The sequence below is a fragment of the Lathyrus oleraceus genome, chromosome 5 (assembly GCF_024323335.1).
Source record: "Lathyrus oleraceus cultivar Zhongwan6 chromosome 5, CAAS_Psat_ZW6_1.0, whole genome shotgun sequence".
NCBI lineage: Eukaryota > Viridiplantae > Streptophyta > Magnoliopsida > Fabales > Fabaceae > Lathyrus > Lathyrus oleraceus.
This window is the reverse complement of record NC_066583.1, coordinates 199,189,228-199,209,895: the sequence shown is the minus strand read 5'-3', so window position 1 is coordinate 199,209,895 and position 20,668 is coordinate 199,189,228. Positions and strand designations below refer to the sequence as shown.

Below are 20,668 nucleotides of genomic sequence, written 5' to 3'. Positions count from 1 at the left end.
CTCCCCCTAAAAAGCATAACAGGGGCAAGAACTTCTACCCCTCCATTAGTACTCCCCTTCAAGGGGAAAAAGGCACAAAAGAGCAATAACTACACCACTACTACCCCTTTTTAGCCAAAAATTGATAAAAACAGGAAAATTATGCATTAGGAAAGTCATTCATTAGAACATATTATAGACCAATAAAAAAAGGCACACAAGGTGCACAAAATATCTAGAGCACAACCCACAAAAAAAATGAAGCAACAATCAAAACATATTAGATGTCAAAATTGGCATCCGTTCTTCATCAATAGCAGCATCTGAATCAACATTCTCATCCTCATCATTTTCTTCTTCTTCCACATCACCAGCCGCATTACCATCAATATCCTCCTCAGTTAAAGCTTTGATCAGGCTTTCCAGTCTGATTTTCTTTTCAGTGCAACCGTTGATGGTTTTATCCAAGGCCTTACAGGTATCTTTCAGTTCAACAATTATTCCATCCTTTGGGGTTGAGTTGGCAGTTTCCTTTCCAGATGTCATGACAATGTCTGGGACATGTCTCCCTATGAATAGCCTATAATGCAAAGAAAGAGGAGATTCTCTCTTGCAGCCAGTGTCTGAACTGATCAAAATACTAGGGTGCTGACTCGGAATCACACCACAAGTTAAGGAGGGAAAGGCTATAGCCATCTTCACAGCAAAAGAGATAGCATGCTTCATGGTTTGGTAAAAAACATAGGACCCAAAAAGTTAAACTTGGTTTTGGTCCCTACAATGTAAATGAACTTACCTAACCCTGTAGCAACGTTGGAAGTATGATTTGTTAGAACCTAATTAACAACTCCAATTCTATGAAGCACTGCATACTTCACACTCAAGCAACCAACTGACAGTTTCCCTTCTCTTGGCCATTCCCTTACCTGTTTTGAAGTGATTTCCCTACAAATGACATTGTTAGATACCTCCACTTCAGCTTGTTCCTCTTCACTTCTGCTAGTGAACATGTTAATGATTTAGGGAGAAAATTTCACACACTTTCCTCTCACATACACTTTTTTGAACTCCTTACTCCTCTTGTTGTCACACTCCTTAGAAATATTCATAATGAACTCTTTTACAAGCATCTAATAACACTTGCCAAAACCAGCCACACTTTTCATCAACCTATCTTCTTTAATTAGATCCATCACTTCTTTGCACTCAAAGGTATCCTTTCCAAGTTCCCTTTCCAAAGCCAACTTCATTTGGTACACAAAATTCCATTTTTCAACATTTTCAACAAAGTGAAAAGAGATGTTGTCAATGGGAACTTCAGGCACATTACTAGGCACCTTTTCCCACCAGATTTCTTTAGAGGCGTGATGTCTTGAACATTCTATTCAACATCATACTCAGAGTCATTAGAACTAGAAGGGACTTCCTTCCTCTTTAGAGATCTTTTCTTGGTGACAGGGGTTACAACCTTGCTCCACCTTTTTATAGGACCAACACTTGTACTTTTCTTGGGAGCCTTGGGAGACTTACGCGTAGACTCAACAATCTTCCCTTTTCTACTTTTTAACCTCTTAGCTATCCTTGGAGCCAATATATTACCAATGGGCTCATCATCAGAGTCCGTATCTTCTACATTTACAATGTATGTAGATTGATCCTTCTTCACACCAACATTCTCTTATTTGTTAGATATATCAATATACATACTATCAACATCATCTTTCTCTTCAGATTTTTTAGGGAACGTAACTGGAATAGACTCACTATCAAACTTTCCATTAAATTTTTCAGGAGGGGTTTCAATAGAATGTTCAGTTTGGGATAAGAATGTTGTGACATCCGACACAACATCAAAATTAGATTTAATACCCAAATTTTGAGAGATTAACACACAAATACTTTTATCAACAATATTTTTACCAGCAACATTCATACTAGATTGACCTAGGGTCTTATCAGATCTAGGGTTATCTATACTTACAGTACCAGAGTCAGATCCTGGTTTTTCAACGCCTAGTTTTTCAGAAGATTCAACACTACCCTCTGCTTTTGGAATAACAGAACCTTTAGCCGAAGCAACAACCTCAAGTTCGACATTTGTGGTTTTAATCGGATCAGGATATAAGCTAGTCATGGAGTGAGGTTTCTTGACAACAACAAAGGGCTAAATATTCCTAATCTCACTAGAAGGAGTTTGAACCGACCCAGGGGGGTTAGAGGATTTACTTATAGTTGAAGGCCTAGCCTTTTTCCCAATAGGTGTTCTAGCCCTCCTTTTAGTAGGAACATGTCCTGGAACCATGAAGAGAGGAACGACATGAGTTACATCATCTTGATAATCCATATTAACACATGTAATCCTAGGGGGTGATTGATCTATGGTGATTTTACTTGGTGTTGAGCCAGAAGGTTTAGACATCTTGATGACAGATTTGGATTTGAGATTGATAGTAGAGAGATGAAGGTAAATGAGAACACTGATGAACAATATACTAAGGGTAGAGAGAATGAAGTTGATGGAGTGGGTATGAGAGAGATATAATCCCAAACATTGTTTTTTTGTGCATTTTCTGCTCATATTTCTTGTGTGCCTCTGAACACTTCTTTTGTTAAATAAAGTTTTTTTTCACTCTCTTTTCTATTTCCTTTATTTGTTTTTGTTTATGACAAAAGAGGGAGTAGATATAAAAGTTTTAAGCACCTTAAATCAAACAGTTATTATCTTTGCTTAAATTTCGAAGAAGTTTCTTTGTGCTTTAAATGTTTAAATTTAATTAACCTAGATAGGACTTAGGGGGAGCTTACAAACCTCACCCTATGGACTATTAGACTCATGGGGAGCTTAAAAACCTTAGACCCTGAATTCAATTATTTAATTAAATTATAAACCATTATTCTGAAATACTTATGTTTGTCATCATCAAAAAAGGGGAGATTGTTGGGAAATTTTGGTTTGTCCTATATCCCTTAGGTTTTGATGATAACAAAGTATTTAAAGATCAATTGAGTATACTAATGGTTTTTCAAGTGCGTAGGACCATAAACTAAAATTTCATATAGAATCCAAGTATTGGTTCTGACTATGAACACCCAAGGGGAAGCTTAAAGACCAAAATCTGATGGATCAGAAACTGAAGACTAGACTCTGAAGAAGTCAACTTCTGAAGAGGTCAACATCTAAAGATCAGAGTCTGAATGAGTCATCCTCTAAAGACCAGACTTTGAAGGAGTTGTCTTCTGATGATTAAGTCAATCAAAGCACAAGGACAAATGTGACTCTGATAGGTCACTATCAACCTCTGAGTCTACTTTGTCACATGAAAACCTAAGCTATATTTTCTTCATAGAGTCTAATGGGATACAACTGCTAATTCCTTTTGTAGCAAAGGGTTTTCAAACTAGCCTTCACCAACCTTGACTATTGGGTGAAACATCCCAACATCTATTTTGAAGCTTCTCAAAAGACTATAGTGTGATGGATCTTCAACGACTTTTTTCTTCTCCATTTAAGGAGATGAAGACTTGAAGAAAATACAACAATTGACACCAAAAGAGAAGTTACACTGTCAACATAAAAACACAAGTTGAACTTAGGATTTCTTATCCTTGTATATCTTAGAAATCCATAAGTCTTAAAAGAGTCTATTTGCTTTGTATTCTTTATAGACCTCGGACTGTATATCAAGTGTATTTTTACAACAATCATTTATCTGCTAGGTAGATTCTTAGAAGTCTCTTACTAAGTGTTTGAGCATTTGAAGTGTCTTGCTTGTGTGCTTGAGAAATGGAAGTCTCTTGCTTGTGTGCTTGAGCATAAAAGTCTCTTACTTTAGTGTTTGAGAAAAGGAAATCTCTTACTTGTATGCTTGAACATCAAAGTCTCTTACTTTAGTGTTTAAGCAAAGGAAGTGTCTTGCTTGTGTGCTTGAGTAATTCGTAATCTTTTGTGATTATAGTGAAAATATCTTGTAAGTACAAGGGGACTGGATTACTCTCAAGTTGTGAGATGAACCAGGATAACTCTCTGTGTTATTATTCTTTCTTGTGTTTTTCTCACCTTCAGTATGAGCTTCACCTATAATATTTTTTGTGTGAAAAGGATGCCGAAATTACAAAGTATAATTGATTTCTTGATCGATAAGAAACCCACAAGGGTAGAAAATAAGAAAACAATAAGAACACAATGAAATTGGTTATAAATTTCTATTCTTTACTTTATCTTTGAAACAAGATTACAAGTGTTACAAAATAGAAAATAACATTTCTCACCTTAATTAGGATTTGCCTTATGCAATGACAAGAGACTAGTATGCTATTTATAAAAAAACTAACATACTAACCTAATGGGCTTTTACACACATGCCCATTACATAATAAACTTAGAGAACAAACTAACTTAAACAATTGGGTATAACAAACAAGCCCAATTTGACATGCTAATAATCCTAGCATACTTCGACTACATCATATGAACAAACTTCGATGGCATGATAAGGTCCTATCAAATTTTTGAACCAAGAAGCTACCCTTCGACCATACTATAGTTCGATCCAATATCTCACAATTCTCCACCTTGGAACAAACTTTATAACATCAAAGGAACATACTAGCTTTCTTCATGCATCTTTATTAACTGCATACAGTGGAAAAACTTGCAATTTTGTAATGTCTTGGTGATCATATCAACAACATTGTGATCTGTCAAAACCTTCAGCACTTGGACTTCTCCATGCTTGATTACCCCTCTAACGAAATGAAGCCTTACATCGGTGTGCTTGGTTCGCTCATGATAGGCTGAATTCTTCGACAGGTGTATAACACTTTGACTATCACATTTAATAGTGATAACTCGACCTTGAAGTTTTAGTTCCTTAGCAAAACCTTCAAGCCACAATGCTTCTTTGACAACTTCAGTGAGGGTGATATATTCCGCCTCAGTGGTTGATAAGGCAACAACCTTCTGAAGTGTTGCTTCCCAACTGATTATATGTCAAACATAGTGAACACATATCTAGAAATAGATTTTCTGGAATCCATATAACCTGCATAATCAGAGTCGACATACCCTTCAATTTCTGCTTTACTATTTTCGCCACATGCTCCACCATAAATCAGAAATCTATTCAGATACCCATTTATGTACTTTAGAATTCACTTCAATGCTTGCTAGTGAGCCTTTCCAGGGTTCTCCGTGTACCTACTTACAAGACTTAGTGCATATTCTTTGTCGGGTCTAATACATACCATATCATACATCAAAGAACCTACTATATTAGCATATGGAGTGCTATTCATATAAGCTCTTTTGACCTCAATACTGGGACACTGATTTGTACTCAGCTTAAATTGAGGGTTTGTCGGAGTCATAACATGATTTGAATTCGACATACCAAACTTGTCGAGAATCTTATGTAGGTTTGTCTCTTGAGATAAGCATAATTTTGATTGCTTTCTGTCTCTTCGGATGTCAATCTCAAGAGTCCTAGATGCTGCTCCCAGATCCTTCATATCGAACTCCTTATTGAGTTCAACCTTCACCTTCGATACATCCTCGACATTGTTTCTTTCTTTGAGAATATCATCCACATAAAGCAACAAAATAACAAATGAAATTTCCAGGTTGAAATTTGAAGTAAACACAGTGGTCGAACTAACTTCTAATGAAACCTATGTGTGGCATGAACTTGTCAAATTCCCTATTCCACTGTCGAGGAGATTGTTTCAGTCCACATAAAGATCTATTAATCTTGCACACATAATCTTCCTTACCCTTTTATGCATACCCTTCAGGTTGCCTCATTAGGATTATTTCATCTAGATCTCCATATAAGAAAGCGGTCTTTGCATCCATTTGTTCCAGTTCTAGGTCAAATTGTTCCACTATGGCAAGTAAAATTTGAATGGACCTATGCTTCATAACATGAGAGAACACATCATTGAAGTCGACATCTTCTTTCTGAGTGAAACCCCTTATGGTTAGTATTGCCTTGTATCTCTTCAATGTCACTCCTTTAATTCATTCCTTAACTTTGAAAATCCACTTACGGCTGAATAACCTGGCTCCAACAGGTTTCTTGATCAGTTCCTAAGTGTGGTTATCATGAAGAGACTTTATCTCGTCATCCATGGCCTTCAGCCATTCAGTCTTATTTCAACTTCTCATAACTTCCTTATAGTCTCTAGGTTCTTCATCTAGAACCTCACTTGCATAGATTAAGGCATAATATATGAGATATGCATACCCAAGTCTTTGAGGTGGCTTGGGGACTCTTCTTGGCCTATCTCTTGCCAATAGGTAGTCATCAGTAGTTTCCTCGTCTTCCTCAGTATCTTCAGTATCTTGTGATTCTTCTTCAATTTGATCTGGTATACATAATTCAGCATCGACATGCTCCACCTTAACTTGAATCTCTTTTTGTTCCATCTCTTCTTCAGATATCTGTGCACTTCGACTAACGTCATCAGTTTTCTTGAAAGCCATCTCAGCTTCACTGAAAACTACATCTCGACTGATGATACACCTCCTGTGACCTGGCTCTAGGCACCATAGCCTATAAGCTTTGACTCCTTCAGGGTATCCCATGAACATGCATCTCAGAACTCTAGGTTCAACCTTGTCCTACCTAATGTGAGCATAGGCTATGTAAACAAATACTCTAAGTTTGTCGAGATCTGGTGGATGTCCCAACTAAATTTCTTCAGGTGTCTTCATATCTAACATAGTCGAGGGACATCTGTTTATCAGATATGTTGTTGTCGAAACAACCTCTGCCCAAAACACCTTCTTTAACCCAACATTAGTCAGCATGCATCTAACTCTTTCTAAAATGGTTCGATTAAACCTTTCAGCCAAACCATTTTGTTGGGGAGTACCTGCAGTAGTTCTGTACCTTACAATACCAGAGGCTGCACAAAAAACTATCGAATGCCTCATTGTAAAATTCAAGGCCATTGTCAGTTCTCAGCCTCTTGACCTTCCTGCTAGTCTGATTTTTGACCAGAGTCTTCCAACTTTTGAAGTTCTCAAAAGTTTCATCCTTAGTCTTCTGGATGAATACCCATAACTTTCTAGAATAATCATAAATTATGGATTGAAAATACCTTGCTCCTGAATGTGATGGACACCTCGCAGGCCCTCAAAGATTAGTACGAATGTAATCAAGGGATCCATGTGTTCTTTGTTTGATTTTATTGAACTTCACTCTGCAAGATTTTCCAAGTACACAGGGTTCAAAAAACTTCAGCTTTTCGACTTTGTCTCCACCAAGTAGATTTTGTTTCCCTAATTCGACCAGACCCCTTTCACTGACATGGCCTAATCTCATGTGCCCAATTTCTGTCTTCGACAAAGGTTTCGTGGATGCAACATCTGTAGAACCACTGACAACTCCAGCCTCAAGGGTATACAAGCCTTGTTTCTTCACGCCTCTTAAGACTTCCTTCGACCCCTTCATGACTTTTAGAATAATTTTCTCTCCTTGGAAAACATATCCTTTCTTGTCGAATTCACCAAGAGAAATCAAATTTCTCTTCAAATCAGGTACGTACCTAACTTTAGTCAACAACCTTATTGACCCATCATGGAGCTTGAATCTCATAGATCCAACACCTGTAATCTTGCAAGCTTTATTGTTTCCAAGCAATACAGATCCACCATCTTGATCACATAGTTCCTCGAACAAGTATTTGTTTGGAGTCATGTGCCAAGTGCAACCTGAATCCATGATCTTTTAGGCATTCAGGGAACACTTTTCTTGTATGACCATCCTTTTTATAGCGATAACATCAAATACCATATGCATCACCACTATAAGACTTCTCCTGACTTTTACCATTCTTCTTGTCAAACTTGCCATCTCTCTTTGTGAATCCCGCCTTAAATGACAAACCTTTACCAGTCGAAGATGGCTAGTACTCCTTTCATTCATTCAAGTCCTTAGAGTACAAGGCTGGTTGAACTTCTTCAAAGGTCAGAGGCTCTCTTCCATACAAGAGAGTTTCTTTGAAGTGAACATGTGTTATGGGCAAAACACATAACACTAACAACGCTTGATCTTCATCCTTGATTTTTACATTGATATTTTCAAGATCAAGAATTAGCTTGTTGAACATATCCAACTGCTCAACCAGAACTTTGTCTTCACTCAACTTGAATGAATATAGAGCTTGCTTTAGGTAGAGGCGATTGACCAATTATTTGGTCATGTACAAACTTTCGAGTTTCTCCCAAAGACCCGACGTTGTCGTCTCCTTCGAAACCTGTCGAAGAACCTTATCACCAAGGCTTAATAAGATGACACTATGGGCTTTCTCTACCATAATCAATTTTTATTTTCCTCGCTTCAACGCTTCTAAACAATCTTGCTGAACCAGTAAGACTTTCATCTTCAAGCGCCACAAACCGAAATTGTTCACTCCGGTGAACTTTTCAATCTCATACTTTGTTGACGACATCTTCTCCATGCTCACCGCACCAATTTAATGTGAAAAAGATGCCGGAATTACAAAATATAATTGGTTTCTTGATCGATAAGAAACCCACAAGGGTAGAAAAGAAGGAAACAATAAGAACTCAATGAAATTGGTTATAAACTGCTATTCTTTACTTTCTCTTTGAAACAAGATTACAAGTGTTACAGAATAACAAATAACCTCTCTCACCCTAATTAGGATTTTCCTTGTACAATAATGAGAGACTAATATGCTATTTATAAGAAAACTAACATATTAACCTAATGAGCTTTTACACACAGGCCCATTACATAAGCTAACTTAGAGAACAAGCTAACTTAAACAATTGTGCATAACAAATAGGCCCAATTCGACATGCTAACAATCCTAGCATACTTCGACTACAACATGTGAATAGACTTCGACAACATGCTAAGGTCCTGTGAATTACCGACCCAAGAAACTACCATTCGACCATACTAAAGTTCGATCCAATATCTTGAAATTTTCCTTCTCTTTCACTAGTTTCTTCAATTATTTCACCTTAGAGAGTTGCGTAAAAAACCCGAAAGTTTTCTCGAATCCTAATAAGAAAGGTTTATTTGGTGGTTTAGAGAACAAGCTAACTTAAACAATTGTGCATAAAAAATAGGCCCAATTCGATATGCTAACAATCCTAGCATACTTCGACTACAACATGTGAACAGACTTCGACAACATGCTAAGGTCCTGTGAATTATCGACCCAAGAAACTACCATTCGACCATACTAAAGTTCGATCCAATATCTTGAAATTTTCCTTCTCTTTCACTAGTTTCTTCAATTATTTCACCGTAGAGAGTTGCGTAAAAAACCCGAAAGTTTTCTCGAATCCTAATAAGAAAGGTTTATTTGGTGGTTTTGTGTCTAGACGATTCTTAAGTTCTATTAGACTAGAGAGTTTAACTTATCACCCCTAAATTTATACCTGACACCCCATATTTTAACTTAATACCAGCAATGCCCCTATTATTTTTGTCTTGAAAAATATGTATTTTTTTTTCAAAATATCCTTTAGGAAAATGCAAATATCTAGTATTCATTTTCATTGGCATTTAAGAAAACTATGGTGCGTGTCAAAATTTATCGTTTTAAAAAAATATATGATATTTCAAAAAAAATCTGATAGTGTTAAATTTAAACGACTAAGATTTTGCCGAGACCTTTGTAGGAATATGATTGCATCGTTTGAAAAAACAAAAGCAAAAGAAAACAAAGCAAACTACTTAAATTTTTTATAACATTCAATCATGATCCTGTATTTACCGACATTTTTAAAAAAAATGTGATTTTCTGCATGCTTTTTACGGAATTTTTGAAATTGTCGGTACGCATGTATGCATTTTTTACCAACAATTTCAAAAATATCGATAAAAGAGCATGAAGGAAACCACATTTTTCAAAAATATCGTAAAAATGCAAAATTTAAAAATGTTGGTAAAAATGCATGATTTTCATGAAAAATACGGTATAAATTCAAAATTGATAGTATAAATGCATAAATTTAATGGAAAAATGCTTACTTGTGAATATCTGGTAGAAGTTTCACAAAATCTGATATAAATCAAAGCTTTTCCAAAAACTCTAAAACATGACAATTTTTAAGTGCGGAGGTATTAAGATACAAAAATACTACTAGTGTGGAGTGTCAGTATTAGAGGAGAATCTATGCACAATGATAATGGAAGATGAAGTTCATGAGAGTAGAGAGTGTTGAGATAATGGACATGATATTCATGTCATCGTATTGATCATTTTCATCATGTATATACAATGGAAAAGGTTGCATTTATAGTCAGAGTTAGTTGTTAAATCTAACTAACTCTAACAACTTTCCATAACTAATTATCTCATATGACTAACTAAACTACCACTATCTTAATACATCTCTAATATTCCCCCTCAAACTCATGGAGAGTGAAAGATCATGGCCTTGAGTTTGGTTCAAAATTCATGAAACAAAGCAGTAGATAAAGGTTTAGTTATCATATCTGCAATATGAGCATGACCTGGAACATGTTGTATGTTTAGTTTCCCTACAACAATTTTCTCACGAACAAAATGAATGTCAAATTCTATGTGTTTGGTTCGAGCGTGTAACATAGGGTTATGTGAAAGTAAAATTGCACTCAGATTGTCACACAATAATGTAGGTGTGAAATAGTTAATGTAAAGCTCTACAAGCAACGATTCTATCCTAAAAAGTTCTAACGTTATATGTGCTAATGTGCGGTATTCAACTTTTGTACTTGAGCATGCTACTAGTAACTGTTTCTTTGAACTCCATGCCACAAGATTTGGACCAAAGTATAAACATGAACCTGATGTAGATCTTCTATCGTCTAGATCATCGGACCAGTCAGAATCAATATAGGGCCCGTTTGTTTTGGCTTTTTTTAAAAATGATTTTTATAGTGTTAAATATTTTAGTGTAAAAAAAATTTACAAAGAAATTTTTCATAAAAGTTTCAAATGAAAATTTGGTTTGAATAGTTATTCTTAAAATGTTATTTTAGGTATTTCATCATTTTATGGAAACTTTTTTTGAATATAAAAATTTCAAAAAATCACTTAATTTTGAAGCTATTTCAAATAGCTTTTCATAAAAATCATTTTTGAGATACAATTTTTTGAAAAAATTGTGATTTTGACTATATTTTGATCTTCAATAATGTATATTTATGTTATAGAATGAACAATTCAATCTTTTAATTTATAAAAAACAAATTTAGAAAAACTTGTAATATTTTGAAAAACATTTTTGTAGAATCCATTTTCAAAAATACAAAGAAAAAATCCATTTTTTAAAGCTAAAACAAACTGACCCATAAGCTCGTAAAGATAATTGATTTGGATGAGAAGCAGGCGAGAACAATAATCCATATGTGGTCGTGCCACTGAGATATCGAAGTATGTATTTCACCAAGCTCCAATGAAATTCTAAAGGTGCTGACATGAATTGGCATGCTTTGTTCACATAAAATGAGATGTCAGGCCGAGTAGAGTCACATATTGTTGTGAACCTACAACTGATCTATATGTGGCTGGATCCGATAACACATATTTTCTGGAGACTCCATTTGCAACTGTCATGTTGACCTTTTGCAGAAGACACTTGATGTATTTGGATTGCTTGAGTAACATGAAACCATTTGATTGATATTGAACTTCAATCCCAAGGAAATATTATGGAATTCCAAGTTTCTTGAGAAAAAACTTTCTTGCAGCTTATTGATGAGATCATGAAGAAGTGAGGGAGTTGTGCGTGTAAGTATAGTATCATCAACATACACAATATCACATAATATGACTTCTTGGTGGTTGTAAACAAAGAGTGAGTGATCATATTTTATTAATACAAAGCCAAATTGAATAAGAGCTTGATGTAGTTTTTCATGCCAGGCACATGGTTCCTGTTTCAAACCATGGATTGCCTTCTTCAATTTGCAAACTAGTGAAGTGTTTGAGTCAACAACGCCATGGGGTTGTTGCATGTAGACCTTTCGTTGAAGATCTCCATTGAGGAATGCATTATTGATGTGCACATGCTGAACTTCCCATTTTTAAGTGATGGCTAAAGATAAAATAATTCAAATGGTTGTTGGTTTGACTACAGGGAGAATGTTTCATGGAAATTAAACCCTTGTTGTTGATGGAACCCCTTTGCTATAAGTCTTTCCTTGTATTTATTGAAACTACCATCAGGATTTTCCTTTACTTTAAACACCCACTTGCACCCTATAGGTTCCCTATTAGGTGGAGTTATGGATAGTGTCTAAGTGCCATTCTTGAGTAGCCAGTCATATTCATACTTCATAGTTGCATGCCATTCATGATTACCTTGGTGTTATCTAGTTCAGTGTGCACTAGGACGATTTTTGGTTTAGACTTTCCAGTTTTGACTGGAAGGATTTTGAGACTAGGATATACTTGTGTCTTGTGATGAAGGTTGTTTGAGTTGGAAGTTATTGATTGACTGAGGTGACTCAGGCTCGAGAGAAGTGTGATTCATGCCTAGTGACTTAGGAGACCCTGACTGGTTAGTGTTAGATACATGGGCTATGTTAGGATTATGTTTTACATGTAAGGATTCAACATGAAATGGTGAACTGGGTTATGTTCAATATTAGGACTGTTGGATGCATTCAAAGGTTCAGTTAGATTAGTTGTTTGAGCAAGGCTAAGTATGAATGGACTTTGTTCATCATATACACTTGTCTGCATAATGTGATTTGAACTTGGTAGATCAAAAGGAACATAAGTATGATCATGCGAGTTACATGTGGATTGCTCATCTGAAAGAGATTTGAAAGTTTTGTTGAATGGGAAGTCGTCCTCATTGAACTTCACATCCTTGGAGATGTAAATTCTCTCATATGCATTGAGACACTTGTGTCCTTTATGGGTTGGAGAGATTCCAAGATGCACACATTGGTTGCTTCCAAATTGGAGTTTGTGCTGATTATAGGGCCTTAGCAATGGAAAATATGAACTACCAAACACTCTGAGTAACAAGTAGTTAGGTTGCATGTTGTACAAGGAAAAAAATGAAGAGGTGAATGTAGACAGTCCTTTTGTTAGAAGCCTGTTGATTAGATAAACAAATGTATTAAAGCTATGGTCCCAATAGTCAATTGGCATTGAAGCATGAGCTAGAAGTGACCAGACACTTCCACTATTTGTCTATGCTTCCTCTCAACTGTACCATTATGGTATGAGGACATGTGAGCCTATGCACAAATGCAGATTGTACATCTTCCATGTTAGAATTGAATTGAGTAGCTACATACTTGGGATACAGTTTGAAAGCATGAATAACATCACTTTTATGCTTAAAAAGGTACAACCATGTGTATTCGGTAAATGCATCAACAAAAGCTATATTGTATGAGTGACCATTTCTAGAGGGTTTTGGAGATGGTCCCCATAAATCAATGTGCACAACATCAAAATCATTATTATATATGGTATTGGACTATGAAGCATGAAATCTGTGTGACTTCCCAACACAATAAGAATTATAAATTTCATCTAGATATTTATTTTTGAAATGTATATTACATAGATGAAGTACACTATGGACTAATCTAGAGTTTGCATGTCCTAACCTAACATGCCAAAGTGAAACTTTATTTGAAACTACATTACTAGTGTTTGTGATAGATTATAGTACAATAGTATTGTTAACAAATGAAGAGGATTGAGGAGCCTTGTGATAGAAGCTACTTCTTGAAGGTGCAATAGCTAGATTGATGAAGAAATACAATCCACTCCCATCAAGATATCCTTCAAGAAGCACTACCTTAGATGCCTGTGATTTTACATAACATTTACCAACATGAAATTCAAACGATGCATCATTATCTTTGGCAAATTTTGAGAGAAAAATTAGATTTCCAGTGAGTTTAGGGACATGAAGCAAATTATTTAAATGCGGGATTGAGTTTGACATGCAATCGGATATGAGATTTAACATACCAATAGATTGCACTATCATGTTATGTCCATTAAACACTATAACTCTACTAGGACCATCATTGAACATTTTACATTGCAAGTTAAATTCATTGGAAGTTATGTGGTGTGATGCACCTGAGTCTGCAAACCAAGCTTGAGCCTTGATTTTTATGAGTTTCCAATGTATTTCCTGAATCAGTGGTTGATGTGGATGCATGAGTTTGAGCTTTGGGTGGAGTAGGTTTAAAGTTCTCATCAAACTGGTGCCAACATTCTATAGCAGAGTGTCCATACTTGTTACAAAGCTGGCATGTAGGCCTTTTACCTGGGGTATGGGCTGGTGTTCCACGACCTTTACCCATGTTTGATCTTCCTTTACCATGAAAGTAGTTATTTCCACAAGAGCTATGACTAGATCGACCAGTTCCTGTGTGAGATACATCTTGTGCTAGATTGGCTGTTGCATTGGGCGCAACCAGTTCTTGTATGTACTTGTCCAGTTATGCCTCTTGCACATACAAGAGTGCTTCCACATCATATATGTCAGTTGGTTCACCTTTACCATATATCATCCCGATAAAGGGATTGTATTCTTCATGCAAACCTTGCAATATGACATCAATTTGGTCCCTCTAGAGATGGGATCTCCTATTGTTAGTAAAATATCAACAATGGTGCGAATTCTGAGTACATACTCAGAGATAGATTTGTTACCTTTCTAGCTTGTTTGAACTCAGATCTGAGTTGATGCACTCATGCATTCATTTGTGAGTTGAAATGCTTGTGGACTTTGTCCCATATTTCATATGAGTACTTGCACGAAAGTATATGAGGTAGAACTTCTTCATATAATGTAGAGAGGAGTCTTGGAATAATGCTTGGTCTTGCAAAATCCAGGCTTCATACGACTCAAATACAAAATTTGTCAGTCGATCATTCATATTGTTGAACATAGGTGGAATTTGCAGATTGACAACCATCTTTTGAAGTTTGTGAGACAAAATCACGCTCTCTACTTGTTGATTTTTGAGCAAGAATATGTTTTCTTGCAGCTTGATTGACAATTTCTGAGCAAATGTGTTTATAGATGCTGAGAATGTTGTAGTAGATAATGCAACTTATGATATGTTTGCAGTTGGTTGTGAATTGAGAAGTTTAGAATCAAGATCCACCATTGATGCTTCTTTGAAGGTTGTAGTAAATCCTTGCAATAAGACGATTCCACCAATTCTTTGAAATTTCAATCTTTACCTCTGGTGCAGATTATGATTCCAATGGTTATCAGTGTGAAGTTTTTCTGAAACTCCAATATTAACCTATGGCGAAGACGATGAACATGGAAAGATGATGAATTGCCGCATAGATTAGGTCATAGTTAGGCCGATACTGTTGGAAATCCCCCAAAACCTATGGAGAATTTCAATCAATCTTGATGAACAAGATTGTTATTACCTACACAATAGCAATGAAAATAGAAGAACAATGGAGAAAGAAAGTGTATAGAACGATGAAGGAGAAGAAGAATTAAATTCTGCAGAGTTTCTCTCTACCCACAAACTGTGGAAAAATTCTTATTCACTTTGCAACTGCAAAATACTGTGAATACAATGTTATGAATGCTCTATTCACTTATATTACAAAATAAGGGTTACTCCCTCTATTTATAGATTTAGGTTAACTTGGACCTCAAGTCAAAGCCCAAAAATATAAAAGCCCAAAATTATAAAAGCCCAAAATAGCTAAAGACTACTCAACACACTGGGTGGTTCGACACTTCCTTGCTTCTGTCGAGCAACCTGCTTCGATACAAGGAAATATAATTCAACACACCATATAATTCATTGTGTCTAAGATATCTACATTCATCATGACTCTTAGTCTTCTGAACACTTCGTCATGTACTCCCTTCTTTGGTGCATCATCAAACCTCTACCACTCTTGTAGAATTCGATGCCAAGGAAATATGAAATGTCACCAAGATCTTAGATTTCGAATTCCTTGTTGAGATCACCTTTGAAGTCTTCGATCACCTTCTTGCAACTACCTGTTATCAACAAGTCATCGACATAAAGACATAGTATAAGCAATTCACTCTTGCTTCTTCTTACATATACTCCATGTTCAGATTTGCACTTTATAAATTTCTTCTCCCTTAGAAAGCCATCTATTTTCTTGTTCCAAGCTCTTGGAGCTTGTTTAAGTTCGTACAGGGATTTATGCAGCCTGTACACCTTTCTTTCTTCAAACCCAGCTGGTTGTGCAGCATAAACTTCTTCTTCTAAGGGGCCATTAAGGAATGCACATTTCACGTCCATCTGGCACATCTTCCAGTTGTTCATGTTTGCTAGACCAACAACCAACCTGATTATTTCGGTCCTAGCAACAGGTGCAAAAACTTCATCGAAGTCGATTCCTTCTTTCTGAAGAAATCCTTTCGCCACAAGTCTCTCCTTGTGTCGAGTCAGTTCTCCTTTGGGATTCAACTTCACTTTGTATACCCACTTCACATCGATTGCCTTCTTGTCTTGAGGCAATTCGACAAGTGACCAAGTGTTGTTGACTTCGATTGACTTCAGCTTTTCGTCCATTGCTTTCATCCACTTCAAATCTTTCAATGCTTCAGTTGCATTGACCGGTTCGATATCTGCATAGAAAGCATAATGTACCAACTCACCTTCTTCATCGACCATATCATCTGATGTAATCATACATTCTTGCAACCTTGCAGGCATGTGTCTTGTTCTTTGAGGTTTGCTTGTGCTTGCTTCACCTATGACTTCTTCCTGTCGAACTTCTCTTTCGACTTCACTAGCTGGTTCATCACAAAAGATTCTTACTGAATCTTTCTTGACATTCTCAGTCCAATCCCATTCTCTAAGCTCATATATGATCACGTCCCTGCTGATCACCACATGCTTATTCACTGGGTCGAATAACTTGTATCCTCCAGTCGAATGATATCCTATCAGGATCATATGACTCGACTTGTCATCAAGTTTTCTTCTCAACTGATCTGGCACATGTCTATGTGCTATAGATCCAAACACCCTCAGATGACTCAAGCTAGGCTTGACACCAAACCAACATTCTTCTGGTGTGATTCCTTCTAGCTTCTTCCTCGGACATCTGTTCAGGATATATGTCGCAGTTGACACAACTTCTCCCCACAATTCTTTGGGTAAATGCCTGCCTTTCAACATACTTCTAACCATATTCATAATGGTTCTATTCTTCCTTTCTGCGACTCCATTCTGCTGTGGAGTGTAGGGTGGCACCACCTCATGCACAATCCCTTCTTTCATACATAATGCATCGAAGTCTTTCAACATATATTCTCCACCACCATCAGTCCTCAAAATATTGATCTTTCGACCGTTCTGTCTTTCGACCATAGATTTAAACTTGGAAAATACCTAGATCACTTCACTTTTCTTCTGGATCAGGTAAGACCACAGTTTTTGACTGTAATCATATATAAATGTAACAAAGTATTTGTTACCTCCAATAGAATCCACTTGGAGAGGACCACATACATTAGAGTATATGACTTCAAGAATTGCCTTTGACATGCTTCCTGCATCCTTACTGAAGTTGTTCTTATGTTGCTTTGCCTACACACATTCTTCACACACTTCATTTGGAATGTCAATTTCTGGTAATCTTGAAACCATATTTCTTCTCTTCAAATCTCTGATGTCTTTGAAATTGAGATGGCCAAGTCTATAATGCCATATCCATTCATCTATGTTGTTTGCTGTTGCAAGGCACTTATGTTCCATCACATTTAGTTCAATCTTAAAGGTTCTATTCTGAGACATTGGAGTCTTCAAGATCAACCTTCCATTTGAGTCGAGAACTCTCACCATCTTGTCTTTGATCGACACCTTGTAGTTCTTTTCGACCAACTGCCATATGTTGAGCAAATTTCTCTTCATGCCGGGTATGTACAACATATTTGAAATTATTGACCTCTTGCCATCTTTCCTCATAATTAGAACATCACCACCACCTTCAGCTGCTAGAGTGTTGTCATTTGAAAATTTCACCATGTTCTTCATTGAGGGCTTTATGTTGACAAAGCAATCTTTTCTTCCAGACATGTGTGATGAGTATCCTGAGTCCAAGTACCATTGGTCCTTGAATCTCTCTTCTTCTCTTGTTGTAACCATCATCAATGTCTCTTCTTCTTCATGTTTTTCCAGCTTTGCATAAGTTTCTTGATTCTTCTGCTTTTCTGGACAACCACTAGAATAGTGACCATACCTTTGACAATTTTAACACTGAATGTGACTCTTGTCTGGATTTTGACCACCACCTCTTCCTCTACCTACAACACCACCTCTTTGGTTGCCTTGGTTCCAGGGTTTTTTCTGATTCGACCAGTTTCCTTCTTGCTGATTTCGACCAGTCAAATTGTTGTGACCTCCTCTGTCTTTGTTGCCATTCCAGCTACCTTTGCCCTTTCTTTCTTTTGTTGATTGAGCCTGCAAAGCCATATCACTCTTCGACTTTCCTGCAGCTCTTTCAGCCATTCTTTATTCATGAGATTCAAGCGTCCCTTGAATCTCTTCCTTTTTCAATTTTAACAAATCTTTCGACTCTTCTATGGCTACTACCACGTGGTTGAACTTTGGAGCCAACGACCTCAAGATCTTTCCAACAACAGATCTTGATGTCAACACTTCTCCACGTACCTTGATTTGATTCACCAGTTTCGTAACCTTGGTGAAGAAATCAGTTATGCTTTCATTGTCTTCCATCTGAAGTAATTCATACATTCTTTTGTGAGTTTGTAACCTCACCTCTTTCACCTTCTTCGCGCCTCCAAACAATTTCTCCAGAATTTCCCATGCTTCTTTCGCTGAATCTGCATCACTAACCTTTTCAAAGTTATCTGCATCAACACATTGATGGATTATAAAGAGAGCTTTATAATCTTTCTTCTTCAATCCTTTATGTGGATCCTTTTCTTGATCCATCGCGGCTTCTGCAAGCGTTGCTACTCCTTCCTTCACAAGATCCCAAAGATCTTGATAACAAAACATAACTTTTATCTGCTTGCAACAATTCTCATAATTGTTGTTCTTGAGAATCGAAATATTTGCTGGAAAATGCCTGTTTGGATGATTCATTGCTTGGTGATTTTCTTCCCACAAATCGATTAAATCGGAGCTCTTGATACCAGATGTTGGAAATCCCCCAAAACCTATGGAGAATTTCAATCAATATTTATGAACAAGATTTTTATTACCCACACAATAACAATGAAAAGAGAAGAACAATGGAGAAAGAAAGTGTATAGAACGATGAAACAGAAGAAGAATTAAATTCTGCAGAGTTTCTCTCTGCCCACAAACTATGGAAAACTTCTTATTCACTTTGCAATTGTAAAATACTGTGAATACAATGTTATGAATGATCTATTCACTTCTATTACAAAATAAGGGTTACTTCCTCTATTTATAGATATAGGTTAACTTGGACCTCAAGTCAAAGCCCAAAACTATAAAAGCCCAAAATAGCTAAGACTACTCAAAACACTGAGTGCTTCAAAACTTCCTTGCTTCTGTCGAGCAACCTGCTTCGACACAAGGAATTATAATTCAACAGATACCATACTAGAGGAGAATTTATGCATGGTGATAATGCATATGTATGGTGATAATGGAAGAGATGAAGTTCATGAGAGAAATATTATAGAGTGTTGAGATAATGGACATGATTTTCATTTGATTTTATTGGTTATTTTCATCATGTAAGATTTAGTTGCTAAACCTAACTAACTCTAACAAGATTACATTTATAGTAAGATTTAGTTGCTAACCTAACTAACTCTATGTTAGGGACCAATTAGTACTACTTTTTATATCATTTTATTGGTCCCTTTTACCAAGTTTTTGATGTAATTACGCACTTTTATTCTCACTATTGTGTACAAATGCAATTAGGTTTAATTTATTTTGTTTTGAATAGTTATTTCACATATTTGTTAGTTTTGTAGAATTTTTGGATGAGAAAGCTTTTGGATTGCAGCATCATAATATGGAAGATTTTGGATGAAGCTTGCAAAGCAAGGAAGCTGGATAAGCATCAGTTCGCGCCGCGAACTGCCTTCGCGCCGCGAAGGCTGCGAATCCAGCAAGCTGATTAAGGGCCAAAAGTGTTGTCTTTCAGAAAACGCTGTTTGCCATTTTGGTGTCTGCCTTGGAATAACTTTTCTGCATTGGATGAGAATGACCAATTAAGGAAATGTCAACCCTTTTTGTAGAGAAAAATACATTATTCTAGGGCATTCATTCATTACTATTCACACATTGAGATATTTTGGAAGAGAGAAAACAAAGTTTTTCTTCTTTAAGCTTCTGCTTTGTAACAATGATGATGAGGAGCTAAACTCCCCTTTTGTCAAGATTGGAGGTAGTAGCTATTCTCATATGTTTATGTATTCCATTTGATTTATATATATGATAAAGATTGTTGATGTATTGAATATTGTTTTTGCCCTAAGTTGAAAACCAGATTTGAGTAGTTGTCGAGAGAGATTATTTGAGTCTTGACATAAAACAGATTTTCAAGTAGTGAATAAGTTGTAGAGATAGATTTATTCATTACTCTTCTTTGGTATTAAGTATTAAAGATTGCTATATTGATAGTTAGGTGGAGAGATCGTCTAAGGATCAATATAGTGATTATCACAATAACATTTAGACATAAATGACTTTGAGAGGATACTTGAACATCA

General features: G+C 36.2%; 1 pseudogene; it reads right to left on the bottom strand.

Moving 5' to 3' along the window:
• Positions 1 to 249: 249 nt before the first annotated feature.
• Positions 250 to 2,113, bottom strand: LOC127079688 (uncharacterized; annotated as a pseudogene).
• Positions 2,114 to 20,668: the final 18,555 nt, after the last annotated feature.